We start from the raw sequence: 12,035 nt of genomic DNA on the forward strand, positions 1-12,035 counted from the left end.
ACCTCCCCTAATGTGCACTTCTGTAATTAGATGCCTGTGGCTCCTCTCAAAGTAGAAACAATGAGCGGCTATTGTGCTACACATCAATGTGGCCTCAAGGTGGCAATTCATACCCTTGCCAATCTGGTATGTTGCAGACAGCCCCAGATGGCTTCCTGCAGTGGGGCTTCAGTGTTGCAACATCTTTGTCCCAGCTTTAAGAACCATTTGGTCTCCATTTTAGTAATCAGTGTGGTGCACGTGTAGACTTCTATGAGCATATTGGTTTCCAGGGTGTGCATGACATAAAGAAAAATGTTCTGCCACCAATTTATTTTTAAGTCTATCTGCGGACCTGGGCGGCAAGCCCCTGTGTGGTGTTTGGAGAAAGGGGCGTCACCATCTGTTCTTCATCCCCAGATCAGTGGATTAGTAGCCCTATGTGATGTGATGAGATCAGCTAGATCAGTTTTCACGACAGGGCACTGCACTCGCTTCATCTGGCGACTTCTCCTTCTGGACTGTCATTCTCTCTCTAACTGAAGGCAAGGCTTTTAAACACATCAAGGCTCCTTTTACTGTGATGGAAGGTACAGGCTTTTTTAAAAGTTATCTGTGAAATATACCTTGATGGCTATGTTCAGCTTGCAAGCTTTCTTTTTCACTAGGCTGTCTGTGTCTGTCTGCCTGGCTTCACACTGAGCAAGGAAGTACTTCTGCCCTGTTTGCTGCTGATTACTGCACAGATGTGTGTTTCCCACAGCTTCTGCACTGCAAGTTAAGTTGGTTCAGAATTCTCTCTCACTCTGCCTATTAGGTTTCTCTAAACTGCTTTTCCTGATTAAATGTGTGAGTGCTTGCTCCTAGTTAGTGTTTTTTTTCTACAAAAGCTTCACTGACAGAGACAGCAGTATGTAAACAAGTGGACAGGCTATGTGTGCTCCTAATTCAGTCCAAAATAACTGGCTGATATGGTGAGTATTTATTTTATGCTAATCTTATCTTCTCCAAAGCTAATCTTAGTCACTCATCTACAGTTACATGTATCTTAGAAATGTGGACTAATTTGAGTGGTTATTGAACATAAACTGTAATGACTGTTTATCTTTTTAATCAAAAATCCTAGTGAATGCCAAAAGGTGAAGCCAGTTTCATGTCAAACCAAATCAGTAAACTGAGGGACAAACCAACACAGTCCTGCAAGGGACTATTGTCAAAGATTCATGAATCAAGCACAGTATTTATCTTTGTTAAAAAGAATTTGGCAAGATTTGTTTTGTTATCTCTAGCTCTTGAAGGGTATACCGATTACAAAGGTTTGACATATGACTGGTGCAGCAATGTTTGTGTGCAGAAAGAAAGACCTATTTGTATCTCCATTATTTGATCTGCAATGATTGTCAGGACTACATTAGGTGTTAAAAAGGCACAAATTTAACTTCACACAAGTATTTGCAATGAAACTGGGCATTATACCTGAAAAATGATTCAAAGCCTGTGTAATAAATGTATTTTTAAACTTAAAGAACTAACTGCTGAAAGATATGGGTTTCTTGCCAAGAATACTGAGCTATGGAGGGCAAAAAAATTGGCTGCTGCGGTGTTTGCTGATGTTGTGCTAGACACAAGTGATATATCTGGGGGGGAAAACGATCCAAATCGTCTCTATAGTTTCTATATTTAGCCGCTGTAAAATCAGCATATGCTAAATAACAAGAAAAAAACTAGCCCCTTCTTCAAACACAGTTAAGAATACCTGAAACTGAGGGCTCCCCGAGTCCAGTTGACCAATTCTGACTGGAAGGTCATGGGTCTGATTCTCAGTTTGCACTGAATATGCTAATCTCAGAACAGTGATGTGTGTTCCAGTTTAGCTTCAACTTTCAGGTTAGGAGGGGGCAATTTCTCCCAGATGTCTTGCTCCTTATTGATTTTGAATGACCGCTGCTGAACATTGAATTAAAGGAGAATTGGTTAAGGCCAAGTATGTCTAATTTTCTTCTAACACAGCCTGCATCTAATTTTCAAATCTGAGTTTGTCTTAATTTCCATATATAGCGTCTTAGATTACTGACACCAACATATTATATCTAATGTAGGATTTTGTACCAATTCACCATGGAAGATGATTTGGCTATAGGTGGAAATGATTAGAAATCTTGGAACAGGAGATGCTGGATGCTGTTTAAGTAATGCTGTGATTGGAGTTGCTAAATAATGAAATGAATATATTTGTGATGGCCACTTGGCTGAGCTATTATAGATAAATGGTACTCTTGGGATCATTCAACAAGCAATAAACATCATCAGGAGAGAGAAATTAAAGAAAGAAACTCTTTTTGACTGTTTTTACTGTTCTACAAAACCAAAAGATTCCCTTGAATCCTGCACAGTCTGGTCAACCAAAATACTCTTGTTGATGTAATCTAAACCCTTTTTTCTAGCAGAACTCCATTTCAAAATTTTCTTAATCAATTGCAGTAAAATTTTGAATCTGTTTCGCATTCACTTTGTTTAGAGTCAATCTTCTGAGTTGATAAAAGGTATGAGCGAGCTCAATGCATGTTCTGTAGTTGGGTTGCCAACCCTTTCGGAATGGCCAGGAGCCTCCTGGAATCACACCAATCTCCCTGTGGCTGTTGAAAGCAGTCAGGGAGACTTTAAAATGTAATTTTAAGCAAATAAATTAATATGCACAATAATTCATACACAAGTTCATCTTTCATTGCAAAATGGTGACCTGATGATGTACTTGGCAGCAAGATGACATGAAACGTAAACTGGTACTGATGCGGGTCAATTATGCATACTGCACTCATAAACTTCATTTCCTGTTTCCTCCCGCCAAGACGTTTGAAGGCTAAGCTCTCACATGTAGTTGTAGAGAAGAGTATACATGAGTAACGGAATGGCGACCGTAGTGCCTTTGGGTGCTGGTTTGCTCAGTGGGAGGCTAAGGGGGCTGAACATCAGCTGTCCCTGAGGGGACAAGGATTCAGCAGTGGCTGCTTTAAAAGGCCACTGCCTGATCGCAGTTCCAGCGTCTGCCTGTGCGGTGCCTGACCAAGGCAAATCTAAACAAGGATAGTAAATGAACAAAAATACTGTGTGTTATGCACATCAAAGAAACCCATCCCTTCCCACTAGTGTCTGAGGCTTTGGACATTGACCCCCACAGGATGGGCTCACCTCACGCCACGGATTCCGTGACATTACCTCCGCTGATGTCTCCAGAATATGTCCAGTTGAAGTTGACAACCCTATATGAAGTCTCCCCTTTCCGATAGTCTACAGAAAATATGCTTGGTTACATTTCATTTAAAAATTAAAAATGATCGCATTTGAGCAATCACTTTCACTTGCAGAGGTTCTGATCAAATTTTGCTCTTCTCTTTCTGAGATTGTTTACAAAAATGTTTCATTTTTTTCTCGAACTGTCATGATGATGTTGAGTCCCTTTCAAAACTTCAGTTGGTATGTCTGATATTGAGCTTTTCAGTTTTTCCACATTTCAGACCAATCTTCTGATATATTAGATGTAATTTATATTATTGTAGACATTTTTTAAAAAAGACCACAAGTGTGTTAAAAGTTGGGAATATTTTCGAGATTCCTGGAAAATGTGAAATATTACAGCAATGCGGTTTGGCCAGTTTGATTTTTTTTTTTGTTCACAAGATGTAGGAGCAGAAGTAGGCCATTCACACCATCGAGTCTGCTGCACCATTCAATGAGGTCATGGCTGATCTGATAATCCTCAACTCCACTTTCCTGCCTTTTCCCCATTACCCTTGATTTCCTTACTGATTAAAAACCTGTCTATCTCAGCCTTGAATATACTTAATGACCCAGCCTCTGCAGCCCTCTGCGGTAAAACATTCCACAGATTCACTACCCTCCTGAGAGAAGAAATTCCTCCTCATCTCTGTTTTAAATGGGCACCCCCTTACTCTGAGATTATGCCCTCTGGTCCTAGACTCTCCCACAAGGGGAAACAACCTCTCTGCATCTACCCTGTCAAGAATCTTATATGTATCAATAAGGTCGCCTCTCATTCTTCTAAACTCCAATGAGTACAGGCCCAACCTACTCAACCTCTCCTCATAAGAAAATCCCTCTATACCCGAGATCAACCTAATGAACTTCCTCTGGACTGCCTCCAATGCCAGTTCACCTTTTCTTAGATAAGGGGACCAAAATTGTTCACAGCATTCCAGATGTGGTCCATCTAGTGCCATGTATAGTTTTAGCAAGACTTCCCTATTTTTATACTCCATTCCCTTTGAAATAAAGGCCGACATTCCATTTGCCTTCCCTTTTACCTGCTGAACTTGTATGTTAGCTTTTGGGATTCATGCACAAGGATTCCCAAATCACTCTGTGCTGCAGCCTTCAGTCTTTCTCCATTTAAATAATATTCCGCTCCTCCATTCTTCCTGCCAAAGTGCAGAACATCACATTTTCCCAAATTATATTCCATCTGTCAAGTTTTTGCCTGCTCACTTAACCTATCTGTATCCCTCTGTAGACCCTTTGTGTCACCTTCACCATTTGCCTTCCCACCTATTTTTGTGTCATCCATCAACTTGGCGATAGTACGTTCACTTCCCTCATCTAAGTCATTAATATATATTGTAAATCATTGAGGCCCCAGCACTGAACACCTTCGGTCTGTCCACAAGCATTACCCAGACCTCCCTGTCGCTTGCCATTTCAACACACCACCCTGCTCTCATGCCCACATGTCCGAGCTTGGCCTGCTGCATTGTTCCAGTGAAGCTCAACATAAACTGGAGGAACAGCACCTCATCCTCCGACTAGGCACTTTACAGCCTTCCGGACTGAATATTGTGTTCAACAATTTTAGATCATAAACTCTCTCCTCCATCCCCACCCCTTTTCCGATCCCCCTTTTTCCAATAATTTATATATATTTTTCTTTTCCCACCTATTTCCATTATTTTTAAATGTATTTCCATCCATTGTTTTATCTCTACCTTTTAGCCTATTTCGATCCCTTCCCCCCACCCCACCCCTATCAGGGCTATCTGTACCTTGCTCGTCCTGCTTTCTACCCTTAATGTCACCATTAGCACATATCTCAGCTAATATCACCACCGTCAACACCTCTTTGTCCTTTTGTCTATGACATCTTTTGGCAATCTCCACCTATCACTGGCCCTCTATCCAGCTCTATCTGTCCCACCACCCATCCCCCCATCCCCCGCCCCCCCTTAAACCAGTTATATGTTAACTCTTTTCTATTTTTCCTTAGTTCTGATGAAGAGTCATTCAGACTCGAAACGTTAACTGTATTCCTCTGTGCAGATGCTGTCAGACCAGCTGAGTTTTTCCAGGTATTTGTGTTTTTGTTTTAAATTTGCAGCATCTGCAGTTTTTTGCTTTTATTTTTGCTTTTATCATTGACAGAGTAACTGCAGTGAACTGTAAAGCCTACTTCTGATGTAAGAGTAAATGAATTTTTCTGCAACAGCTGCATCTAGAACCAACAGAACTGTGATATTAATTTTTTTAATAATTGCTATTTCAAGTGATTAAATTGGAATTGCAACATAGATTTGTTAAAGGCAAAATGTGTCGAGAAACTTGATTTAAGATCTTCATTGAAATAATGGTATATATAAATGGACTTGCAGACATCACATGATAGACTTGTTAGCAAAACTGAAACCTGTGGGATTAAAGGGGCACTGGTAACGTGGTGGCAAAATTGTCACCTGAGAAAATGGTAGTAAGCAGAGAACCGTGGTGACTGATAGCTAATCAGACTTGAGAGAGGTATAGAGTGGTGTCCCCCAAGGATCAGTATTAGGAGAGTTGCTGTTTTTGATATATTTTAATCCCAGGACTTTGATTATAAGGGGAATAATTTCAAAGTTTGCAGAGGGCACAAAGCTTGAAAATTTAGTAAGCCATGAGGAAGATAGTAGCAAATTTTATGAAGATGTAGAGAGATAAAATTACATTTGAGTTTTTGTTCTAACTAAACCGGAAAGTAAAATCTGTTTTGAATCAGTGCAATCATTGATCATAATTAATTTGTGACTGGTCGATAGTCAATGATGCCTCAAGGTGCGAGTATTGATTTGCACAGGTATTAAAGGTAATGGCAGAAAATTCTCCTCTACATAAGACATGTAAAATGATGCACGGTTAAATCGGGCGGGTGTCCCGAGGTCACCGCAAATCATATAGATTTTCAGTTTGCCAAGTCGGCTGCGCACCCGTCAAACTATCAAAGGCCTTTTAAGGCTATTTAAAAACTAATCAATTTAATGAGCTGCCCGTCCAACCTTAAAGTTGGCAGGCAGACGAAAAGCCCAGGCGGCCGACACATTTTTCATGAAATCTCATCCATGGGCGGGATGAGGTTTCATAGAGTGTTTTAAAAACCTGATAAAAATTTATACATTTATTCTTTGACATGTCCCAGCTCACATGATAGTGTCAGGTGAGGAGACATGTTTTAAAAGTCTTAAAAACCTTTATTTAAAAGTTTAACACGGAAACAAATCTCCCTGAGGTACTTCAGGGAGCTCTCTGCGCTATGTCACGCGCATGCACAAAAGAGCTCACGGAATCACTTGGAATCCCGCCCCCCCCCGCCCCCCCCGGGCCTGCACAGGGAGTGCTCAGGGCTTCTGGGCGCACATTATGCTGGGCGGGCCTTAATTGGCTCGCCCACTTAAAATGATGGTGCGGATCCGATTGGGTTCGCACCCGCCCCCGCACAACCCCCCCAACGGGGGGAAATTTCTGGCCTTTATTTCTACTTCACCAGGGTCAACATGAGGCATTAATTCATTGCTGGTCAGTTGGTTTACACTGGTTTCATGCGACCAAGTGCTCCTGTGCACCTGAGAATCTGGGCACAATGTAATGAGCTCCACCTCTGCCCCAAGCAAATTCAGCTGGAGTAAACCTTCACTGTATGCTCGGGCCATGACCAGTGTTGTGTAGATGCAGGTTCAATGAATGTGCTTAAAGATTGTGGATACTTGGGCATATTGTAGTTACAATGTAATGCACTTATGCCCAAATTTCCACGATTGTTTTGCATTACTTGGCTTGCTTGTGCCCAGAATGTGTGTGTTTTTGGATGCAAATCAAGAGGAAATTCTGAGCCTAACTATTACCACAGTGACTACAAGACAAAGTTAATTTGGAGTTGGATCAAAATTTCTTTAATTAAAAACTACAGAATTTATACCATTTAAAAAGTCTGACACACACAACCTGTCCAAGGCATGTAGGATCAAAAAAATTAAGTAGCTTTTCAAAATCCCTTAAGCAAGAGCCTAAAGATTTTTGAATGTTGAAAATTTATAGTTTTATATTATATCACCAGTAGACTCACCAGATCCAAACAATATAGCAATGACATTAAATCAGGGGTTATTTCGTAGATATCTAAAGTATAAATATCTATACTTTATCGTATAGATAAAGCACTCTATACTTTAGTAGAGTTTGGTGCTCTTATAAGATCATTGGAAGTAAATTTCCAATTTCCACACAATGGCAATTGGGGTTACAATGTTGGGGGTGGAAGGTAAGGGTGAGAAAAGTACAAGCGGAAATCAGAAACTTTGAGAATGAAAAATAGGAGTGAAAAACTGCCAATACAATTCTCCTACACTAATTATCAGCCCATAGTGGGAAAGCAAGGACTAGATCATTAGGGTTGCTGTTTCGCTATTGCCATGATTTCTGGCACAACTACATGAAGAAGAAATGTATATGGATACATCAAATAAGCCAGATCCTTTTGGTACGTTTATGGAATATGTACTGTTAAGAGAGATAGAAAAGGCATGCCCATCTACTTCATTGTCATTCCTGCCAAACTGGGCCAGCTCATTGAGTGATGAATCTGAAGAAAATATCTTGGAGCCCTTTTTTAAATAAATTACTGGAAGCAATCAGAACAAAAAAAATCCAATTTAGTAATTAATTATTCATGGGATATATCAAAGTTGTCCAGTTTAAATCATCAAAGTTGGAAATCTTTTGAAAGCACAACTTTTAAGTGCTTGCCTACTGACTTTAAACTGTTTGTAAGCAGTTTAGAAAAATAGCATCTTTGGGCAGCCTTGGCCGAATAGTGCACTCAGCATGAATTCAAGTCCCACTCTGGGACTTGAGCACATAAACTGGGCTGGCACTTCAATGCATTACTGAGCGAGACATTGTCAGAAGTGCGGTCTTTCAGATGAGATGTTAAGCCAAGGGCAGTTTGCCCCCTCAGATGGATTTAATATGGCCCAACATGATGCACATTTTGTATCTCAAATCTATGCATTGATGACACTAGTTTTATCTGTTGACACAATTCACTGGGGATAATGCACAGTAATAACAAGCCCCACTGTTCCCCAAGCCCCAACAAATGTGAAGAGTTTGACCAAACTACCAGATTGCCCCAATTATACCTAAAGTTTAATTTAGCTTAACAGAATACAAGCACCAGGTTTGTAAACTTAACAAATAAATAACTTTATTGAACAAATGTCTTTAACTAGTGGCAGAAGAAAGAAATATGAACTGCTAATTTCTAACTCTATAACTTAAACTCTACCCCTTCTTAAACCCCTACAAACACACACACACATACACACACACACCATGGATTTTAAGTGTGAGATAAACAACTTCAATAGCACCAATCCAGAGCACAGGATTAGATGGGTTGATTTTGATTGATGTCTTCCAAATTCCTTGCTGTTTGTTGTTGATGACACAAGGTGGTCAGTCTCCCAGCATTTTGAGTGAGTACAAAAACAGAATTACCTGGAAAAACTCAGCAGGTCTGGCAGCATCGGCGGAGAAGAAAAGAGTTGACGTTTCGAGTCCTCATGACCCTTCGACAGAACTTGAGTTCGAGTCCAAGAAAGAGTTGAAATATAAGCTGGTTTAAGGTGTGTGTGTGGGGGGCGGAGAGAGAGAGAGAAGTGGAGTGGGGGTGTGGTTGTAGGGACAAACAAGCAGTGATAGAAGCAGATCATCAAAAGATGTCAACAACAATAGTACAAAAGAACACATAGGTGTTAAAATTAAAGTTGGTGATATTATCTAAACGAATGTGCTAATTAAGAATGGATGGTAGGGCACACAAGGTATAGCTCTAGTAGTGAGTGAGTAGTTCACTGGTTGAAAAACTTGTTTTTCAATGTCTCTACTGGTGATTTTTCCCCCTTTCCTCTTGTCAGGGATTTTCAGAGAAAGCAGTTACAGAGATGTGAGGAATAGCCAGCTAGCTACTATGGTAGAATTACTGGAATCTTACAAACACAGATGAGAGGTTTTAGGTCTTCCCTCTTTGCAGGCTAGGAGTGGTACTGTCTGCACTGTTAGCGCACAAAACCCTAGTCACCTGGTCAGGAGCTAATCAGGCATTTCACCTTAGTCCAGGACTCGTTTCCAGCACCAACCTGTTCTTTTTTGGCACACTCTGTTCCAGGATAGCAACATTGTAGACATTCCTCATTCTGTTCCAGTGAACATGCCTTTCAACTGCAGCCATGATAGTTTTTAAAGCCACAGTCCAAGAAAAATAAAAATAGATTCTTTATATGCCTCCGCCTTTATAAAGGATGAAACACCATTTTAAAAAATGCATTTCATCACAAGGTATGTGACACATGGACAACAAAACATGAGACTTACACTCATTCATCCATTCTTCCCCCTTATACTTATTTCAAAATTTACACCCAGGACAAGGCATCCACGATCTCATTATCTTTACCAGCAATGTGAATAATCTTTACATTGAATGGTTGAAACAATAGACTCTATCTAAACAGTCTCGCATTTCAAGTTTTTAATTTCTCAGTGAATGCCAGCGGATTATGGTCAATGTAGATTAGTGTTTCTTTGTTATCGTGTCGGACATAAACTTCAAAATGTTGAAGAGACAATAACAATTCTAGAGGTTATTTTTCTACTGTAGAGTACTTCTTCTGATATTGATTTAGTTTCTTGGAAAAGTACCCCACCTGCTTCTCTATCCTTAATTTATCATCTTCTAATAGAACTGTACCTAGCCCCAAGTCACTAGTGTCAACCGCCATTTTAAAAAGTTTGGCAAAGTCAGGGGCAGCCAACATGGATTCATTTATTAAGACTGCCTTCAGCTTTTTAAAGGCTGTTTGGCTTTCTGCCGACCATATCATTTTCTTTAAAAAATGGTTAGAGGTACAGCTATTGTGCTTAAATTAGGCACAAATTTCTTATAAAACCCACACATTCCTAGACGTTGTTACACCAAGTGGATCGTATCAAAGCTAGATATTCCTTTAGGCTTTGATGTTAATGGCACTTGCCAGTACCCCTTCAGTAGGTCAATTTAGAAAGAACTGAGGCATTGCCCACCCTATCGATACAATCCTGTAACTGAGGAATAGGGTACGAATCTAAAAGAAAAACAGAAACAGAAATACCTGGAAAAACTCAGCAGGTCTGACAGCATCAGCGGAGAAGAGTACAGTTGATGTTTCGAGTCCTCATGACCCTTCAATAGAACTAAGTAAAATTAGGAAAGGGGTGAAATATAAGCTGGTTTAATGGAGGGGGGGGGATTGTTGGTACAAGCAGCCAGTGATAGGTGGAGATAACCAAAAGCTGTCACAGACAAAAGAACAAAGAGGTGTTGAAGGTGGTGATATTATCTAAAGGAATGTGCTAATTAAGAGTATAAGACAGGACAGATAAGCTACAGATAGCCCTAGTGGGGGTGGGGGAATACTAAAAGGTAGAAATAAACAATGGTGGAAATACATTTAAAAATAATGGAAATAGGTGGGAAAAGAAAAAAATCTATATAAATTATTGGAAAAAACAAAAAGGAGGGGGAAGAAATGAGAAGGGGGTGGGGATGGAGGAGAGAATTCAAGATCTAAAATTGTTGAACTCAAAATTCAGTCCGGACGGCTGTAAAGTGCCTAGTCGGAAGAACCTCCAGTTTGTGTTGAGCTTCACTGGAACAATGCAGCAAGCCAAGGACAGACATGTGGGCATGAGAGCAGGGTGGAGTGTTGAAATGGCAAGTGACAGGAAGGTCTGGGTCATGCTTGTGGACAGACCGAAGGTGTTCTGCAAAGCGGTCACCCAGTCTGCATTTGGTCTCTCCAATGTAGAGGAAACCGTACTGGGAGCAAAGAATGCAGTAGACTAAGTTGAGGGAAGTGCAAGTGAAATGCTCTTTGTTCTTTTGTCTGTGACAGCTTTTGGTTATCTCCACCTATCACTGGCTGCTTGTACCAACAAACCACCCCACCCCCCACCCCCTTAACCCAGCTTATATTTCACCCCTTTCCTAATTTTACTTAGTTCTGTTGAAGGGTCATGAGGACTCGAAACATCAACTGTACTCTTCTCCACCAATGCTGCCACACCTGCTGAGTTTTTCCAGGTATTTCTGTTTCTGTTTTTGTTTTGGATTTCTAGCATCCGCAGTTTTTTGTTTTTATCTCTAGGGTACGAATCTATACTTGTTACTGCATTCAATTTCCTGTAGTCTACACAAAATCTGGTGGATCCATATAGCTTGGGAACCAATATGACCAGTGAACTCCAGATGCATTGGCTGGGCTCAATCAATTTATTTTCTAGCTTTTATTTGATCTCTGTTTCTAACTGAGCTTGTTTTTCTGAGCTCAACCAATAAGGATATTGTTTGATCGGCACTGAGTCTCCTACATCCACATCATGTTTAGTTAACGTAGTACATCCAGGTGTATCCCTACAAATTTCCTTATACTTTCACAGTAACTTTATTTAAATATTCCCGTGGTCCTTCCTCTAAATAGGAGAATAGTGTCTAAATGTCCCATTATTTTTGTATTGACTAGTTGAATTGTAGTTGGTTCACTTTGTGCGCTGTTTACTTCTTCTACTTGACCTTTACTGTCTTTGTCATCCTCCATTACTTCTACCACTGGGCACACTTGCTCTTTCTGATCATCTGCTCTGCAATGATACTGCTTCAACATGTTTGTGACGTAACCGTTCCTTCTTCCTACGCTCAGGAGTAT

This window comes from Carcharodon carcharias, chromosome 2 (assembly GCF_017639515.1).
Source record: "Carcharodon carcharias isolate sCarCar2 chromosome 2, sCarCar2.pri, whole genome shotgun sequence".
Classification (NCBI taxonomy): domain Eukaryota; kingdom Metazoa; phylum Chordata; class Chondrichthyes; order Lamniformes; family Lamnidae; genus Carcharodon; species Carcharodon carcharias.